The sequence below is a fragment of the Telopea speciosissima genome, chromosome 9 (genome assembly GCF_018873765.1).
Source record: "Telopea speciosissima isolate NSW1024214 ecotype Mountain lineage chromosome 9, Tspe_v1, whole genome shotgun sequence".
Classification (NCBI taxonomy): domain Eukaryota; kingdom Viridiplantae; phylum Streptophyta; class Magnoliopsida; order Proteales; family Proteaceae; genus Telopea; species Telopea speciosissima.
The window spans coordinates 47,665,430-47,684,044 of NC_057924.1; positions in this window are offsets into that span (position 1 = coordinate 47,665,430).

The following is an 18,615-nucleotide window of genomic DNA, read 5'->3' on the forward strand; positions in this document are numbered from 1 at the left end:
CAATTTGTTTGTGGCAAGGCAAGGCATGAAAGTCGAAGTGAATGAAAAAGAAAAAAAAGAAAAAAAACAAGGAATAGAAAAGAGAGTGGAATTCCTTGGGACTAGACAGGGCACTGTGCCTCATGAAGCAGGGTGACTTGATCGAAATTCCTTGGAAGGAAACTCAAAAAACTCTTGCATCAATGTCTCAATGTCTCAATGTCTTATGGATATATGCAAAAAGCGAAACTACCAAGTATTTGGGTGTCAGTGTATGCTCCACCATGTCATTCAGAGAATAGTAGTGGAGTAGAAATAGAGTTTGTGGTTGAGAAAGAAAAAAACTTTTGCCTTAATGCCTGGAAAAAAAAAAGTATGGTCAACAATACTCAATGCCTAAGTCTTTGGTTCCATCGATGCTATGGGGGTTTACTTGAAGGTGAGTAGTGTTCGAAAATATGAGGAGATCCCTTGAACTTGATGCATGCTTGTTACTTGAATTGATGTGGGGTGATAAAATTCAAGTGTGGGGAACCTTTGGCTCTTTGATCTTTAGTTGAACACTTTTTGGGATTATGTGCCTTGTCCTACTTATGCCATGATTAAAATTTGCAGCATTTATTTACAATTGAATTTTGGGTGTATATTCATCTGCAAACACCCACGAGACACAACTCGTCCACTAGGGGTAACCTAGGGGTTTAAAGGCTTGTTGCACATGCTAAGTGCAACCGTGATTCCTACGAAAATGAGTTAGGATTTTCTACATTCTAGGTTAGTTTTTGTTTTTGCTTTACTTGAGGACAAGTAACGTTCAAGTGTGGGAAATCGATGAGCACATTTATGTGTGAAATTTTAGGGCATAAATTATACATTTTACCACATTGGACAGAGTTACTCGGTGCTTTCTTGTGCTTTTCAGGGTTTAGGTGAATTCTTGTGAAAATGAAGGAGATGATGCTAAGGAGATGTTTTTAAGCTTTTAGAAGTGTAAATGGATGCATAGCCCATCAGTCACCTTCGAATGGTTCAAACGGCACTTAATTCCGAGTTGAAAGCGAAGAAGTTATGGCGTTTCGTAACAACGCGTGCAAATGGTCTGCAGGGGTTTATTTATAATAATTGACATTGGATGGGGACAAAGTGAAACGGAAGTTCGGATTTTAGAGGCCTTAATGAAATTATCGGAAGTTACATTTCTGCCGAAAGATTCTATTTGGAAGGCTACGGCACGTCAACTTCAACTTGAGATATCTTGGGCTCCCCAACTCCGAATTGGATGAAATTTGGGTCTATTTTGTGTGATTTTTCGCAAGGAACACAATGGTGAGACCTATATAAGCACCCCATGCTCCACGTTTTTGAAGAGCAGAATGGGTATTTTATTTATTCTTGAAGGAATCCTAGTCATCACCCTTACTCTCTCTCTCCTCCAACTTCTCAAAGGGCACTTCGAAATTCTACTTGGGATAGATTTATATTTTCTCATCTATGGAAGGTTGAAAAATCAAAGATGCTTTGATTTTATTGCTTGGAGAAGATATCTACAAAGAAAAGGAAGCACTTGTTAAAATTGGAAGTTTATTTTTCTAGAAATAGAAGGTCTATGTAAACAATCTTCTCTTCTTCTTCTTTCTATTTTTTTTCTTTTTTCTTAGGATTCAAGGCATTGTAAAAGAAGAAAGAGAATAGAATATTCTCTTTTCTTAGGGAATATTTCTCCTACACTTCCATCTTCTCTCTTCTCCTCTCTTCCACCTATAAATACCCCCTACCTCTCTTGTAAAAATTTGCTCATTCGCTTAGTGAAATTTCTTCTCTTCTTCTCCTTCTAATTTGTGATTTTTGGCTTTTCTAAGTTCTAGTTTGCTTTTATAATTTTTAGTTAATGCTTATAATATGTTTAGTTTATGCTTTAATTTCAATTTAAGTCTTCAATTGGGTTGTAATTTCTTAATTCTAGTTTAGGTTTTAAGCCTTCTAGTCTAAGTTCTTAAGTTGATGACAAGACTTGAAGATTTAGAAGAGGAGGCCATAGTAAGTTTATGCAAGTATTCAAGCTTTTCATTTACATTCATGCAAGCACATCCAGGTTTTACTATCTAAACTCTCAATCTCATTCTCCATCTCCTCTATCTCTCTCTATCTTCTTCTTCTTCCCCCTCTATTTCTTTTATTTTAATTTTATATGGTTGTGGTTTATGGATGCATTTTTATTCCCTTATTTCTTTTTATGTGGTTAGTATGTGTGGCTGCATTTTTATTCCTTTCAATTCGCTTTAGTTTGATAGGTTAGATGCTCATGTGTTAGGGCCCGATTTAATCCCTTAATTTTGTTAGATGCTTATGAGTTAGGGTGCATTGATTTTCGTTAGTTTAATTAGTTTAATTTAACACTTTAATTTGGTTCATTTTGCATTACTTTTAAGTTAGTTAAATAGAGTGGCGTATATCTCCTCGTGTTCGACCCGTAGCTACGATTGACCCGTACGCTTGCGGTTTTATTTTAACTCAAACAAGCAACGGCAACTAAAGCTCCATAAGAGATAAAGAGTTTCTATGGAATAGCCAAAGAGAAAAAATGCAGAAAAACTATTTCGCTTTGAGGAGCAAAACTATGAAAAGGGCAAGCCCTATTTATAGGGCAAGACGACGGTTCAAAAGAGAAACAGAATGTTGGAGAAATAACCGTCCCACTTACTGAGAAGTTACGTCCAATGCCACGTGTTTCAACCCCAATGGAGCAATGGTCTCTCAAAAACTGTAAGTGGAACAGTTACCTAGATGACGATTCGATTTCCTCACCAGTCACATTAATGCAAAAGTTTATGATATGCCAGTCAAATAGGAATATAATAAATATTAGCATGGGAAATCCATAAAAAATCTTTGAAGAAGGGATTCGCATCATGATGAAGAGATACGTCTTGGAAAAAGACAAACGTCAACAGAAGTCAGGAGAAAAGAAGGATTTGACAATTCAATAAGTAGAAAAAGCAACATAAATCCAACCAATCCCGAGCACAAAGAAACAAAGCATACACATCCGAACTACAACAACTACAATTTCAGACATTTAAGCTCTGGACGAGGTGGAATTGGGAGCAGGTGCCCTGGGACATTCTGTGGAGGAGGAAGAAAAGTTATGGACAATGACAAGGGATCAAGCATAACCTCCTGTACGGGTACATGAGGATCAAAACCCAACCTTATTTTTCTCCAACTAAACTGGGGGGGTAACCTCCCTCACCCGGTCGTATAAGCGTTGAGCACTCTCCAAACCTTTGTCTTCACAGAAACGCTCAAACACAGGCGATTGAACCACATGATTAACAGTGAGATTGGCTGCCGCATATCTCTCTGCCCAGAGATAATCGATCACATTATCCACTATATCTCGGGCGAATTCCAACCTAGCTAGTAGATCATTTTCCCGACGTTTTAGAGTCTTATAATCTTCCAATTCCTCTTGCAACTGAGGATTTTTCCTCCGTAAAATGATGTTAGCTCTATCAAATTCCACTATCCGAGATTGTAACTCCTTCCCCCGCTCAGAAGCTTCCCGAGCAACGACATTGACAGAAGAAAGATGTTCCAAGATAAAAAGCAATAGGGAATCATGATCGGGTATGCAAATAAAAAAAATAAAAAAAAAATCCGAGATAGCTAAGAAAACCCATAGCAAATTCTTCATTAAAACAAGCGCATACGCGGTTACAACAAAGACATAAAAAAAAAAAAAAACATAGAATGAAAATAGCAATGAAGGATCTAAAACACCGAAACATTTGGCAGAGTAAAAGAAATTAGGCTGTAGAGGCATCTACAGCGTCTCCAGGGCTTGTGAGAGCAATTGAGGTGGTTGACGGAGCAGGAGTAGGATTCTCTTCTCCCAACTCTCTTCCTTGTACAGTAACAAATTCCACATTCTGTGTTTCATTCACTTTGGAGGCACTCTTAGGGGAATCAAAAGGCACAGCCTGCTCGGGTTTAGCAACGACAGATCCTTTAGGATTAACTCTAGAACTAGGATCACCAACTTCTACAGAAGACATACAAGGAAATCCAAATGAAGAAGGACGAGGGATATCCATGTTTCTAACCGAGGAGGCAGGCTTATAACACCCGATTTTAATCGTTCTAGCATCTGCTCCACCTCGGATATTCCCTCAAAGCTCAGATTTGGATATTTTTTCTACATTCGAGCCTAGATGGAGTAAGACGTTTTCATCATGATTTTAGAAGCCGTCAACTTATGGTGGATCTTGTAAAGCTCAGATTCCAAATAATCATTAAGGGCCTTGCTTCCAGCTTCTTGAACTTGAGTTTTCAGGCTAATGATCTCGGCCTGCGCCTCACCAAGCAACCGATTTTTCTCATTCAACTCCTTTTCGATTTTCTCACAAGAGGATTTAGAAGATCGGACCTCTTTCGTAACTTTCTTCAAGGTCTCCTAAACTTCCAACAACCTCTTCTCAGCAGACTCTTTGTCGACCTTTAATTTGGTCAAATCTCTCCGCAGCCGAGGAGACTCTTCCTCATAACACCTCAGAGTCTTTCTTAACTCTCTCATCTCCTCCTCAGATTTTTTGTATACTTCTGCAACTTTCCTTCTTCGTTCCACCAACTCAGAGGCAAAGGCCAAAATCTAAAATAAATGACAACCATGTTTGTGTGCGTAGAAGAATAAATGAAGATGCCAATTGAAGAAAGAATATTACCTCATAACCCCGAGCAAGAGCAGACTTTTCCAAGAGATCGTCAGGCATTTCAGAAAGATAAACCTGATCTGTCGGAGCGACACAGTTCAAGGCCATATCCTCAGCGGCTGCAATATCGCCAATTATCCTCTGATCATTTGTAATAGACCATTGGGGAACAAATGCACTAAGGTCAGCCTTGCCTTTCCCCTTATCCTTTTTTGTATTCTTGGGGGGAGGAACATCTTTTGGGATCATCAAGGATCCCTCCTCCTAAGAGATCAAGCTTGGGTCAGGAGTCCTCTCTTTACCCGAAGAAGCTTTAACAATCTCTGAACTTTGGGAAGGTGCAGGAGGAGGCTTAAATGATCCCTTTTTTGAGGAATCCTTGCTCAGCTCGGTGGGTGGCATTTTTCGCTTCTTGCCTGTGTTAGAGGAAGCTACAACCTTATCCCCAGTGATTTGAAGGTCCTCCTCCTTTATAAATGACGCCACCGAATCCAAATCAAATTCCACTACAATCAACAAAAGAAATATATGAGACAAAGGAAATCCCCTGCATTGAAGAATAGCTCCCGAGATGTTCACGTTGTACCAATTCGCCTAAGTCTTGCACATCGACGGTCTCTCCCCTGATGCGATTCTCGTCTGTTATCAACTTCCTCAAAGTTACCTGGTCCATAGAATCTAACCAAGGAGTCTTGTTACCAGCCTTAGTACCGGGGTAACCCCATGCGGTAGGACAATCAGGCCCACTAGAATTGCCCAAAAAAATCTTTGTTTCCAACCGTGGGTTGACGTTGGAAGAGAATCTACTATAGGAATACCAGCCCGTTGACGAAAATAGTACCATCTGGGATGACCACTATTCTGATTTAAAGTGAAACACTTAATGAACAATGCTGGGGAAACACGCCTTTTCAACCGAAAACATTTTATCAGAAAGGCTCATATACACCTCCACCCGTTAGGAACCAGTTGACTGGGGGAAATTTGATAATTCCTGAGGAGTCGACCCATGAAAGTGGAAAGGGGATATTGAAGACCGGCCTCAAAAGCATCAAGAATAAATCCCACTTCTCCAGCTCGAGGCTGGTTCAATCTATCCTCAGATGAAGGAACTCTCAGAATAATCTCTTCTGGAATCGCATACACATTTTTATTTCTAGAAGATTATACTCGAATAGAACAAAGCAAATCTCGCCAACCCCTTTCCCGATTGTAGGATCTAGTTGTGGCTGATGAACTCGATAACCTTTTTTCCCAAGTTGTTTCATGGAACCGAGACTAGAAGAACTAGTCAGCGCTCCAGTAAAACTCCTGGGAACAAACGTTGAAACCCTAGAATCTGTATCCCCCATAGAGGATGATTGGGGAGAAATTCTTTTACTCCTTCCTAGGGTAACTCCATGGTATAATCTTTCGCCTTCATCTAACAAAGATTCTACTTCAACCTCCCCCCTAGATGGCTGATTTTTCTTCGTTTTTTCCATTCCACTAAACTAAAAGCCAACGAGAAAGAGAAAGAATTATAGATAAAAAGGAGAGAAAAAAGAGAGCACTTACTTGAGAAGGAGAAGAATTACAGTTGTAGAAGATATGAAAGGACAGAACGATACAATGACAAAACTTAAAGAAAAATCCTTCATAGAAAAAAACTTGAAGATGAATAAATGGAAAAACTCAAGAAGATTAGAATGTTTTATATCCTTGGGGACAACACTGATATCCCTTGATTAGATCACACTGTTCAAACATTTTTGAACGGACTAGATAACAAGGAAGACGAAAGAACCTATACCTTGGAATAAGAGCACTATCATTAGAACACCGGGAAGAGTAAAGAAGTTTAAAAGTAAAATTTTAAACTTCCCATCAATCTCCCCTTAAAAGGTGCGAAAAGGTGGCAAATATTTCGCTCCCATGTGCTTAAGAGCAGCCAAAGATGGCGTATTTGTAAATACTTTATGAGGTGGAATATATCTAAATGATCCTTCGAGATTCGTTGAAATACACCCTAAACCTCAACCGAGATGCCTCGACCGAGGTGAAGGGAGTTGGGGGCAAATGTTATACCATAAATCTCTACTTTAAATCATGTCTGTACATGTGGACTTACCAAGAGATAAGACTTGGAGAGCACGCTTGCAAAATCCCAAGTGCCCAACAGTTATGTAACTATGGCAGTTAGAGACCCCCTAGTGAAAAACTCCCACGTGGACCGAGAATCCCGGAGATAAAGAGGGGACCACATCAAGAATGGAGGTACCAGAAAAACTGTGCTACGAAGGAGGGCTCTGGCTAACAAAGAATGGATTACGACAGGTTCCCCCCCCCCTCCATCTGTATAAATAGAGGGCATGTCCCAACTAAAGGGGCAGATTATATTAGCATTCAGCAAGAGGAATAGAGTACTTTGGGATCTTTCCCTTTCTCTTCGTCTTCTTCTCTCATTTCCAATTTCTTTCAATTTTCCTAACGGGATAAAGAATTCTGTTTGTAGTTAGGATTACCTCCGTCAGAAATTCTTGTACAACATGATGTATGGCGAAAAATCTGGAATACCATATCACCTCCGAAGATACAATGATTTCTGTGGACAGCTTGTGCCTCTGGTGTTGCATCTTTAGATGCACTTTGCAAACAGAATATACCTGTTGATGGTTATTGTATACATTGTGGTTGGAATGAGACTGTCTCCCATATTTTATTGGGATGCTCTTTTGGTCGTGCAACATGGGTTTGGATGTGCACATGGTATTATTATTCCAGCTAGAGATGATCCTTCCTTGCTTCAATGGATTCAAATTTGGGATTCTTTTTCTGCATATGATAAGAAGATAAGGAAATCGTTGATTTCTCATTGTACTTTTATTTGCTGGAATCTATGGAAAGCAAGGAATGATGTGGTGTTTGGGCATTGGAATTGGACACTAGCAGAAGTAATTCAAGTTTCCCTTTTGGCTTTCAATGAGTTTTCTAATGCTCAACCTACTGCATCTACCCAAGTGGTTACATCTGTTCTCTCCAACATGGTGCCATCTTGGATTGCTCCTCCTCTAGGTGTGGTGAAGATCAATTGTGATGCCTGTTTACCACCAGACACATGAACCGGTGGAATTTGTATTGTATGTCATGACTGCCATAGGAAACCTCTTCATCCTATGTCTATTCCCATGGCTTTCAATGATTATGCAATTGGGGAGGCATTTGCAATAAGAGCATCACTGTTGGAGGCTATTTCGGAGGGTTTTGATTGTGTGCATTTGGAGTCCGATAATAAGAGCATCATCAAATATCTTCAGAGAGGCTTATCTTCTTCACCATTTATCCCGAGACCTATTTTGGAAGATATTGTTTATCTTTTCTCTAGTTTGGAAACGTGTAGTTTTCTTTTTATTCCAAGGGAGGACACAACATCCCTTGGTGCTTGCTGCAAACATGGTGGTCGTTGTCTCCCTACCTAGACTCTATTCAATGGCATCTTACCCACTATCACAGGGAAGCGAATGTTGCTGCAGACTAGCTAGCTAACTATGCAGCAAAGGAGAGAACAACAAACTACTGGAGCACAGCCCCGGGGTTCATTAATCATGCAATCAATTGGGAAGCCTTAGGCCGCCCATACTACAGATTTCCTTAACTTTACTCCTTGGCCCTCAGGGGCGTTTCAGCCAGTTGGTGGCTAGGCCGAGGGCTTTTGGATCCTTAGGCTGAGTTCCAGTTTGTTGGTTTTGGTTCTCACATTAGTCATTCTTGTACTATGATTTTTTTCATTATATTAATACAAACATTGCTGACTGTTGTACAAGAATTTCTGCTAGAGGTAATCCTTACTACAAATAGAATTCTTTATCCCATTAGCAAAATTGAAAGAAATTGGAAATGAGAGAAGAAGACGAAGAGAAAGGGAAAGATCCCAAAGTACTCTTTTCCTCTTGCTGAATGCTACTACAATCTGCCCCTTTAGTGGGGACTTACCCTGTATTTATACAAATGGAGGGGGGGAACCTATCGTAATCCATTCTTTGTTAGCCAGAGCCCTCCTTCGTAGCACGGTTTTTTCTGGTACCTCCGTTCTTGATGTGGTCCCCTCTTTATCTCTGGGATTCTCGGTCTACATGGGAGTTTTTTCCTAGGGGGTCTCTAACTGCCATAGTTACGTAACTATTGGGCACATGGGATTTCGCAAGCGTGCTCTCCAAGTCTTATCTCTTGGTAAGTCCACGTGTACGGGCATAATTTAAAGTAGAGACTTATGGTATAACATTTGCCCCCTACTCCCTTCACCTCGGTCAAGGCATCTCGGTTGAGGTTTAGGGTGTATTTTAACGAATTTAGAAGGATCATTTAGATATATTCCACCTCACAAAGTATTTACAAATACGCCATCTTTGGCTGCTCTTAAGCACGTGGGAGCGAAATATCTGCTGCGTTTTCGTGCCTTTTGAGGGGAGATTGATGGGAAGTTTAAAATTTAACTTTTAAACTTCTTTACTCTTCCCGGTGTTCTAATGATAGTGCTCTGATTCCTAGGTATAGGTTCTTTCGTCTTCCCTTTTATCTGGTCCGTTCAAAAATGTTTGAACAGTGTGATCTAATCGAGGGATATCAGTGTTGTCCCCAACGATATAAAACATTCTAATCTTCTTAAGTTTTTCTATTTCTTCATCTTCAAGTTTTTTTCTGTGAAGGATTTTTCTTCAAGTTCTGCCATTGTGTCGTTCTATCCTTTCATATCTTCTACAACCGTAATCTTCTCCTTCTCAAGTAAGTGCTCTCTTTTTTCTCTTCTTTTTATCTATAATTCTTTCTCTTTCCCGTTTGTTTTTAGTTAAGTGGAATGGGAAAAACGAAGAAAAATCAGTCATCTAGGGAGGAGGTTGAAGTAGAATCTTTGTTTGATGAAGGCGAAAGATTATACCATGGAGTTGCCTTAGGAAGGGGTAAAGGAATTTCTCCCCAATCATCCTCTGTGGTGGATACAGATTCTAGGGTTTCAATGTTTGTTCCCAGGAGTTCCACTGGAGCGCTGGCTAGTTCTTCTAGTCTCGGTTCCATGAAACAACTTGGGAAAAAAGGTTATCGAGTTCGTCAGCCACAACTAGATCCTACAATCGGGAAAGGGGTTGACGAGATTTGCTCTGTTCTATTCGAGTATAATCTTCTGGAAATAAAAAATGTGTATGCGATTCCAGAAGAGATTGTTCTGAGAGTTCCTTCATCTGAGGACAGATTGAACCAGCCTCGACCTGGAGAAGTGGGATTTATTCTTGATGCTTTTGAGGCCGGTCTTCAATATCCCCTTTCCCCTTTCGTGGGTCGACTCCTCAGGCATTATCAAATTGCCCCCAGTCAACTAGTTCCTAACGGGTGGAGGTGTATAGGAGCCTTTCTGATAAAATGTTTTCGGTTGAAAAGGCGTGCTTCCCTAACATTGTTCATTAAGTGTTTCAATTTAAATCAGAATAGTGGTCATCCCGGATGGTACTATTTTTGTCAACGGGCTGGTATTCCTATAGTGGAATCTCTTCCAACGTCCAACCACGGTTGGAAACAAAGATTTTTCTGGGCAGTTCTGGTGGGGCCTGATTGTCCTACCGCATGGGGTTACCCCAATACTAAGGCTGGTAACAAGACTCCTCGATAAGATTCTACGGACCAGGTAACTTTGAGGAAGTTGATAACAGACGAGAATCGCATCAGGGGAGAGACCGTCAATGTGCAAGATTTAGGCGAATTGGTACAGGGTGAGCATCTTGGGAGCTATTCCTCAATGTAGGAGATTTCCTTTGTCTCATATATTTCTTTTGTTGATTGCAATGGAATTTGATTTGGATTCGGTGGCATCATTTGTAGAGGAGGAGGACCTTCAAATCACTGGGGATACGGTTGTAGCTTCCTCTGACACAGGCAAGAAGTGAAAAATGCCACCCATAGAGCTGAGCAAGGATTCCTCAACAAAGGGATCATTTAAGCCTCCTCCTGCACCTTCCCAAAGTTCAGAGATTGTTGAAGCTTCTTCGGGCAAAGAGAGGACTCCTGACCCAAGCTTGATCTCTCAGGAGGAGGGATCCTTGATGATCCCAAAAGATGTTCCTCCCCCCAAGAATACAAAAAAGGATAAGGGGAAAGGCAAGGCTGACCTTAGTGCGTTTGTTCCCCAATGGTCTATTACAAATGACCAGAGGGTAATTGGAGATATTGCAGCAGCTGAGGATATGGCCTTGAACTGTGTCGCTCCGGCAGATCAAGTTTATCTTTCTGAAATGCTTGACGATCTCTTAGAAAAGTCTGCTCTTGCTCGGGGTTATGAGGTAATATTCTTTCTTCAATTGGCATCTTCATTTATTCTTCTACACACACTAACATGGTTGTCATTTATTTTAGATTTTGGCCTTTGCCTCTGAGTTGGTGGAACAAAGAAGGAAAGTTGCAGAAGTACGCAAAAAATCTGAGGAGGAGACGAGAGAGTTAAGAAAGACTCTTAGGTGTTACGAGGAATAGTCTCCTCGGCTGCGAAGAGATTTCACCAAATTAAAGGTCGACAAAGAGTCTGCTGAGAAGACGTTGTTGGAAGTTCAGGAGACCTTGAAGAAAGTTACGGAAGAGGTCTGATCTTCTAAATCCTCTTGTGAGAAAATCGAAAAGGAGTTGAATGAGAAAAATCGATTGCTTGCTGAGGCGTAGGCCGAGATCATTAGCCTGAAAACTCAAGTTCAAGAAGCTGGAAGCAAGGCCCTTAATGATTATCTGGAATCTGAGCTTTGCAAGACCCACCATAAGGTGACGTCTTCTAAAATCATGATGAAAACGTCTTACTCCATCTGGGCTCGAATGAAGAAAAAATATCCAGATCTGAGCTTTGAGGGAATATTCGAGGTGGAGCAGATGTTAGAAAGATTAAAATCGGGTGCTTATAAGCCCGCCTCTTCGGTTGGAAACATGGATAACCCCCGTTCTTCTTCATTTGCATTTCCTTGTATGTCTTCTGCAGAAGCTGGTCATCCTCTAGAGTTAATCCTAAAGGATCTGTCGTTGCTGAACCCGAGCAGGCTGTGCCTTCTGATGCCCCTGAGAGTGCCTCCAAAGTGAATGAAACACAGAATGTGGAATTTGATACTGTACAAGGAAGAGAGTTGGGAGAAGAGAATCCTACTCCCGCTCCGTCAACCACCTCAACTGCTCTCACAAGCCTTGGAGACGCTGTAGATGCCTCTACACCCTAATTTCTTTTACTCTGCCAAATGTTTCGGTGTTTTGGATCCTTCGTTGCTATTTTCATTCTATTTTTTTTTTTTTTTTTGTCTTTGTTGTAACCTCGTATGCGCTTGTTTTAATGAAGAATTGCTATGGGTTTCTTAGCTATCTCGGATTTTTTTTATTTTTATTTGCGTACCCGAGCATGATTCCCTATTGTTTTTTATCTAGGAACATCTTTCTTCGATCAATGTCATTGCTCGGGAAGCTTCTAAGCGGGAGAACGAGTTACAATCTCGGATAGTGGCATTTGATAGAGCTAACGTCATTTTACGGAGGCAAAATTCTCAGTTGCAAGTGAAATTGGAAGATTATAAAACTCTGGAACGTCGGAAAAATGATCTACGGGCTAGGTTGGAATTCACCCGATATAGAGTGGATAATGTGAGCGATTATCTCTGGGAAAAGAGATATGCGGCAGCCAATCTCACTGTTAATCATGTGGTTCAATCGCCTGTGTTTGAGCGTTTCTGTGAAGACAAAGCTTTGGAGGGTGCTCAAAACTTATATGACAGGGTGAGGGAGGTTGCCCCCAGTTTAGTTGGAGAACAATAAGGTTGGGTTTTGATCCTCGTGTACCCGTGCAAGAGGTTGTGCTTGATCCCTTGTCATTGTCCATACCTTTTCTTCCTCCTCCACAGAATGTCCCAGGGCACCTGCCCCCTATTCCACCTCGTCCGGAGCTTAAATGTCTGAAATTGTAGTTGTTGTAGTTCGGATGTGCATGCTTTGTTTCTTTGTGCTCAGGACTGGTTGGATTTATGTTGCTTTTTCTACTTATTGAATTGCAAAATCCTTCTTTTCTCCTGACTTCTGTTGACGTTTGACTTTTTCCAAGACGTATCTCTTCATCATGATGCGAATCCCTTCTTCAGAGATTTTTTGTGGATTTCTCACGCTAACATTTATTATATCCCTATTTGGCTAGCGTTTCATATACTTTTGCATTAATGTGACTGGTGAGGAAATCGAATTGTCATCTAGGTAACTGTTCCACTTACAGTTTCTGAGAGACCGTTGGTCCATTGGGGTTGAAACACATGGCATTGGATGTAACTTCTCAGTAAGTGGGATGGTTATTTCTCCAATATTCTGCTTTTCTTTTGAATCGATGTCTTGCCCTTTTCATAGTTTTGCTCCGCATAAAGCGAAATGGGTTTTTCTGCATTTTTTCTCCTTGGCTGCTCCACAGAAACTCTTTATCTCTTATGGAGCTTTAGTTTCCATTGCTTTCTAAGATGCAGGGGTTGCAAGTTTTTGAAGATCTATCTTCTCAGAAGTATCACTTTCGGCTTCAATCTTCAATCGACATTTTTCATCACAGCTTTGATCCTCAATCAACATGCAGTGTCTTTTGAGTTGTCAGGCTATGTTGGTACCTCTCTGTGGGACCTTCCCATTGCCAATTCTTTGGAGAAGGAAGGTTGCATCAGAGAGGTGGAGAATCTTGAGGAGACTTCTTGCCAGCGACCTTCACTGTCAACGTATTTGGCAGGCAGTGGTGTGGATCTGTCGGGGCGCTGAAGGACCCTAAAAGCCATTGTTTTCTCCCAGAATTTTTTGGCTCCTTACTTCTGGTGGCTTGAGAGGAGTAGAAACAGGGCTATTTTGGTGCTTTACCGCATTGATGGAGAATCCCATCTGGCAAGGTGGTCAACTATTGATTCTCGGGGTTGCTGTGGAGTAGGTGGTTTTACTTCATCATGATCGAGCTTGGTATCGATCATTATGTCAATGCTACTCCTGTCTCACACTTCCCTATTCTCGGCTTTTGGTTTTCATCAGCCTTCTTCTGTTCGGGATCCCAAAGCCAGTTTTCTCCTGGCTGTGTGGTTGTGCACTTAGTTTGCCAGGTTTTCATCCTTTGGTGAAGTGGTGTTTGGAGCAGGGCAAGACCACTTTGTAGCACTTGTAAACTTTACTGTGTACTTATATTTGAGAAATGTAATTGCTTTGTAAGCTAGCACTTGTATACTTGTATCAGTGTACCGAATATAAAAGAATCTTGTTATCCTAGCAGCCTTCTTGGCATATTTTCATCTTTCTGTATGTGGACTCTTTTATTTCTGTGGGATATTTTCTTCTGTAATCTCGCAGCTACTTCCTTACCTTTATGAAATCCTCCTTATAACGTAGCAGCTGACCATGATGCTTGGTCGGTGAGAAGCACCCTTTTTACACCCCTCTCCATCATAGTTGATTGACCGTTATCTTTTTGGGGAAACGCCCCTATGGTGCGAATCATCATTATGGTCGGATGACCATCATCTTCTTTGATTGAGGAAACGCTCATATGCTGCAACTCAACATTATGGTCGGGATGACCATCATCTTCTTTAGAGAAACGTCCCTATGGTGCAACTCACCATTATGGTCGGATGACCATCACCTTCTTTGGGGAAACGCCCCTATGGTGCAAATCACCATTATGATCGGATGACCATCATCTGTGCCTTGAGGAAACGCTCCTATGGTGCAACTCACCATTATGGTCGAATGACCATCACCTTCTTTGGGGAAACACCCCTATGGTGCAAATCACCATTATGGTCAGATGACCATCATCTTTCCCTTGGGGAAACGCCCCTATGGTGCAACTCACCATTATGGTCAGATGACCATCATCTTCTTTAGGGAAACGTCCCTATGGTGCAACTCACCATTATAGTCGGATGACCATCATCTTTGCCTTGGGGAAACGCCCCTATGGTGCAACTCACCATTATGGTCGGATGACCATCACCTTCTTTGGAGAAACGCCCCTGTGGTGCAAATCACCATTATGGTCGGATGACCATCATCTTTGCCTTGGGGAAACGCCCCTATGGTGGAACTCACCATTATGGTCAGATGACCATCATCTTCTTTGGGGAAACGCCCCTATGGTACAACTCACCATTATGGTCGAATAACCATCACCTTCTTTGGGGAAACGTCCCTATGGTGTAAATCACCATTATGATCGGATGACCATAATCTTTGCCTCGGGGAAACGCCCCTATGGTGCAACTCACCATTATGGTCGAATGACCATCATCTTCTTTGGGGAAACGCCCCTATGGTGCAACTCACCATTATGGTCGAATGACCATCATCTTCTTTGGGAAAACGCCCCTATGGTACAAATCACCATTATGGTCGGATGACCATCATCTTTGCCTTGGGGAAACCCCGCTATGGTGCAACTCACCATTATTTTTAATTGCTGGCACATTGTTAATAAACAATAATATCCACAAGCACAAAAATTTTGATTTTTGTCTTCAACTTTATTGACTAATCAGTGATTTTTCACAAATGATGTATCACAGATGATGTATTTGGAGACCCAACAGGTAACAACGCTGGAATTTAATTTTGGTGAACTTTTAATAACGAAGTATTTCTAGAATTCAAACAGTTGGGGACTAACCTCATTATTGGTAGAATTTTCGTAAGTTCTCTGCATTCCAGGATCATGGTATGGGTGCCCCCTCCAGGGTCTCCAAATGATATGCTACTGGGGCTACTTGCTTGGAGACCCTATAGGGTCCTTCCCAATCGGGTGATAACTTCCCCATGGACCTCGGGTCTGAGACTTCCACCTTACGTAGAACCAGTTCTCCTTGATGAAACCTTCTGGTTTTCAACTTTGCATTATAGTAGCGTGTTGTGCGCTGCTGGTGTACCGCGTTTCTTACCCGAGTTGACTCTCGGATTTCTTCCAACAAATCCTAGTTTACTCTTAACTTCTCATCATTAACCTCGGGATTGTAAAGTTGTACCCTTAGCGAGGTTTCTCCTATTTCCACCTGGAGTATTGCCTCAGTTCCATATGCCATCATGAAGGGTGTTTCTCCAGTTGCTTGTTCGGTATACCCATAGAATATTGGGCAATTCCTCCACCCACAATCCTTTGGCTGTTTCTAGTTTTTTCTTAATTCCACCCAATAGAATTTTGTTCGTCGCTTCTGCCAGTCCATTGGATTGGGGGCGGGCTACTGAGGTCTTTCTTAATTGAATTTCATATTGGTCACTAAATTCTTTAAATTTCTACTCAAACTGCTTCCCATTATTGGTAATGAGGGTTCTCAGGATTCCATATCGGTATATCACCGAATGCAAAAAGAATTTCCAGACCTTTGCAGCTGTGATGGTTGCCAATGCTTCTGCTTCTACCCATTTGGTGAAATAGTCAACAGCTACTCTTGCTAATTGTTTGCCTCCAGATCACTCCCCTCTGACTTTATTAACTATCAGCTGAGAATCACTATATACGGTGATACGCTTCACCATTAGAGTTTGTGCCAGCTTCAATCCTACAATCAGAGCTTCATATTCTGCCCCATTATTAGTGGCCTAAATTTGAACCTTAGCGCATATTGCACTATAAATCCTCCAGGGCTGGTTAATCAACCCTGCCCCACATCCTTGTGTGTTGGACGAACCATCCACATACAGCGTCCATTCTTCAGTTGTCTCCTCGGGCTCCGTGGTGGTATTGATTTCTTCGTCGGGAAGTGTACATTCTACCAGAAAATCTACTAAGGCTTGAGCTTTTATTACTGTTCGGGGTCTGTTACAGATGTCGAATTCTCCCAACTCCACGCCCCATGCTATCAGTCTTCCTGAGTGGTCCGGTTTGGCCAATATCTTCTTCAAAGGTTGATTGGTGAGCACTTCAATGGTATAAGCTTGAAGATAGGGCCTTAACTTCCTAGCTGCCATGACCAACGCATAGGCATATTTCTCCACACTGCTCTATCTGGTTTCTGCATCTAAGAGGACTTTCCTGACATAATATATCGGTTTTTGGGTTCGCCCATCTTGTCTGACCAGTATAGCACTTATTACAATGGCAAAAATGGCCAGATATAGTTGCAATATATCCCCTGGTTCAGGCTTGGCTAGAAGTGGGGGTTGTGCTAAATACCTTTTTAGTTCGGTGAAGGCAATCTGGCATTCTTTGGTCCATTCGAAGGTAAGCTTGAGTCCTTTTGTTCCACGTTCCTTTGCTCGGTTTTTGAGAGCCTTAAAGAAAGGTAGACATCGGTCCCCCGAAGTTGAGATAAATCTTTCATGCGCCGCCACTCTTCCTGTAAGTTCTTGTAATTCTTTAACTCTTCCTGGTGGCCGCATGTCCAGTATAGCCTCAATCTTGGTCGGATTTGCCTCCATTCCTCTTCTTGAGACCATGAAACCGAGGAACTTCCCAGATGTGACTCCAAAAGCGCACTTGGTTGGATTTAACCTCATCTTGCTTTCTCTCAGGACTTGGAATGTCTCACATAGATCAGTAATATGATCTCGTGCTTTCAGGCTCTTCACAAGCATATCATCTACATAAACTTCCACGTTGCGGCCAATTTGGTGCCTGAAAAGGTAATTCATCAAGCATTGGTAGAATGCTCTAGCATTCTTCAGTCCAAAGGGCATGCAGATGTAATAATATGTATCTCTGCCCGCGATGAATGAAGTTTTTAGTATATCGGGCTCATACATCATGATCTGATTGTACCCTGAATAGGCATCCATAAAAGAAAGCAGTTCATGGTCTGATGTGGCATCTATTAGTAAATCAATACGAGGCAAAGGGTAGTAGTCTTTAGGACAAGCTTTATTCAAATCAGTAAAATTGATACACATTTGCCATTTACCATTAGACTTGGGGACAATTACAACGTTAGATAGCCATTCCGGGTAGATGGCTTCCTCGATAAAGCCTGCATCAAGTAGCTTGATCACTTCTTCAATCACTTTTTCTTGTCGTTCTGGTGTAAAGGTTCCCTTCTTCTGGAATACTGGTTTGGCATTGGGATAACCACTGAGCTTGTATTCAGCTATCTTTCTGTCTATCCCCGGCATGTCAGCAGCAGACCAGGCGAATACATCCTCATTAGCTCTTAGGAAGTTTATGAGGTCGGTTTTCCTTTCCCCGATCAGGTTTGCACCTATCTGGACAATGCGCGTGGCATCCCCTTCTACTATCTCCACGGGAGCTAGGTCCTCCGCTAGTTCACTCCTTTCTGGCTCTTTGATATCCCGGTTATCATCCAAATGGATTAGGTTCATTTGTGGCTCCTTCCCTCTAGCCCTTAGATATCCTTCATAGCAACGACGGGCCATCACTTGGCTTCCTCGACGTTCCCCAACCCCGTGATCGGTTGGGAACTTCATGACTAAATGGGGGGTGGAAACCACTGCCTGCAAAGTGTTGAGACCAGGACGTCCCAATATCCCATTCCAAAAAATTCATCATCACTGTAGAGAGTTTGGGTTCTGTCCCCACCGTGACCAGCAGTTCGATCGATCCTTCGACCTTAATAGGGACTCTATTGAACCCGTACAGAGGGGATTCCACTCTTTTCAACATCTCTGATTTCTGGAGCATCTTTTCAAATACATCATAATATAGGATATCAGCTGAACTCCCATTGTCCACCAAGATCCTCTTATCGCGCAGTTAGCGATTACCATCTTAATCACCAGGGCATTGTCGTGGGGCGTTTGTATATCTGCCAAGTCTTCGTCAGAGAAGGTTATAGGATAGGTAGCTCTCCTCCTCTTGGCCATAGTCTCGGTTTGGAGTACATTCTGTGCATATTGCTTTTGGTAGTTTGAGGTTTCTCCCCCCATGCCAGGTGCAACAAATATGGTTGTGATCTCTCTCATTGGTGCATTCTCAGTATGGGGTTTA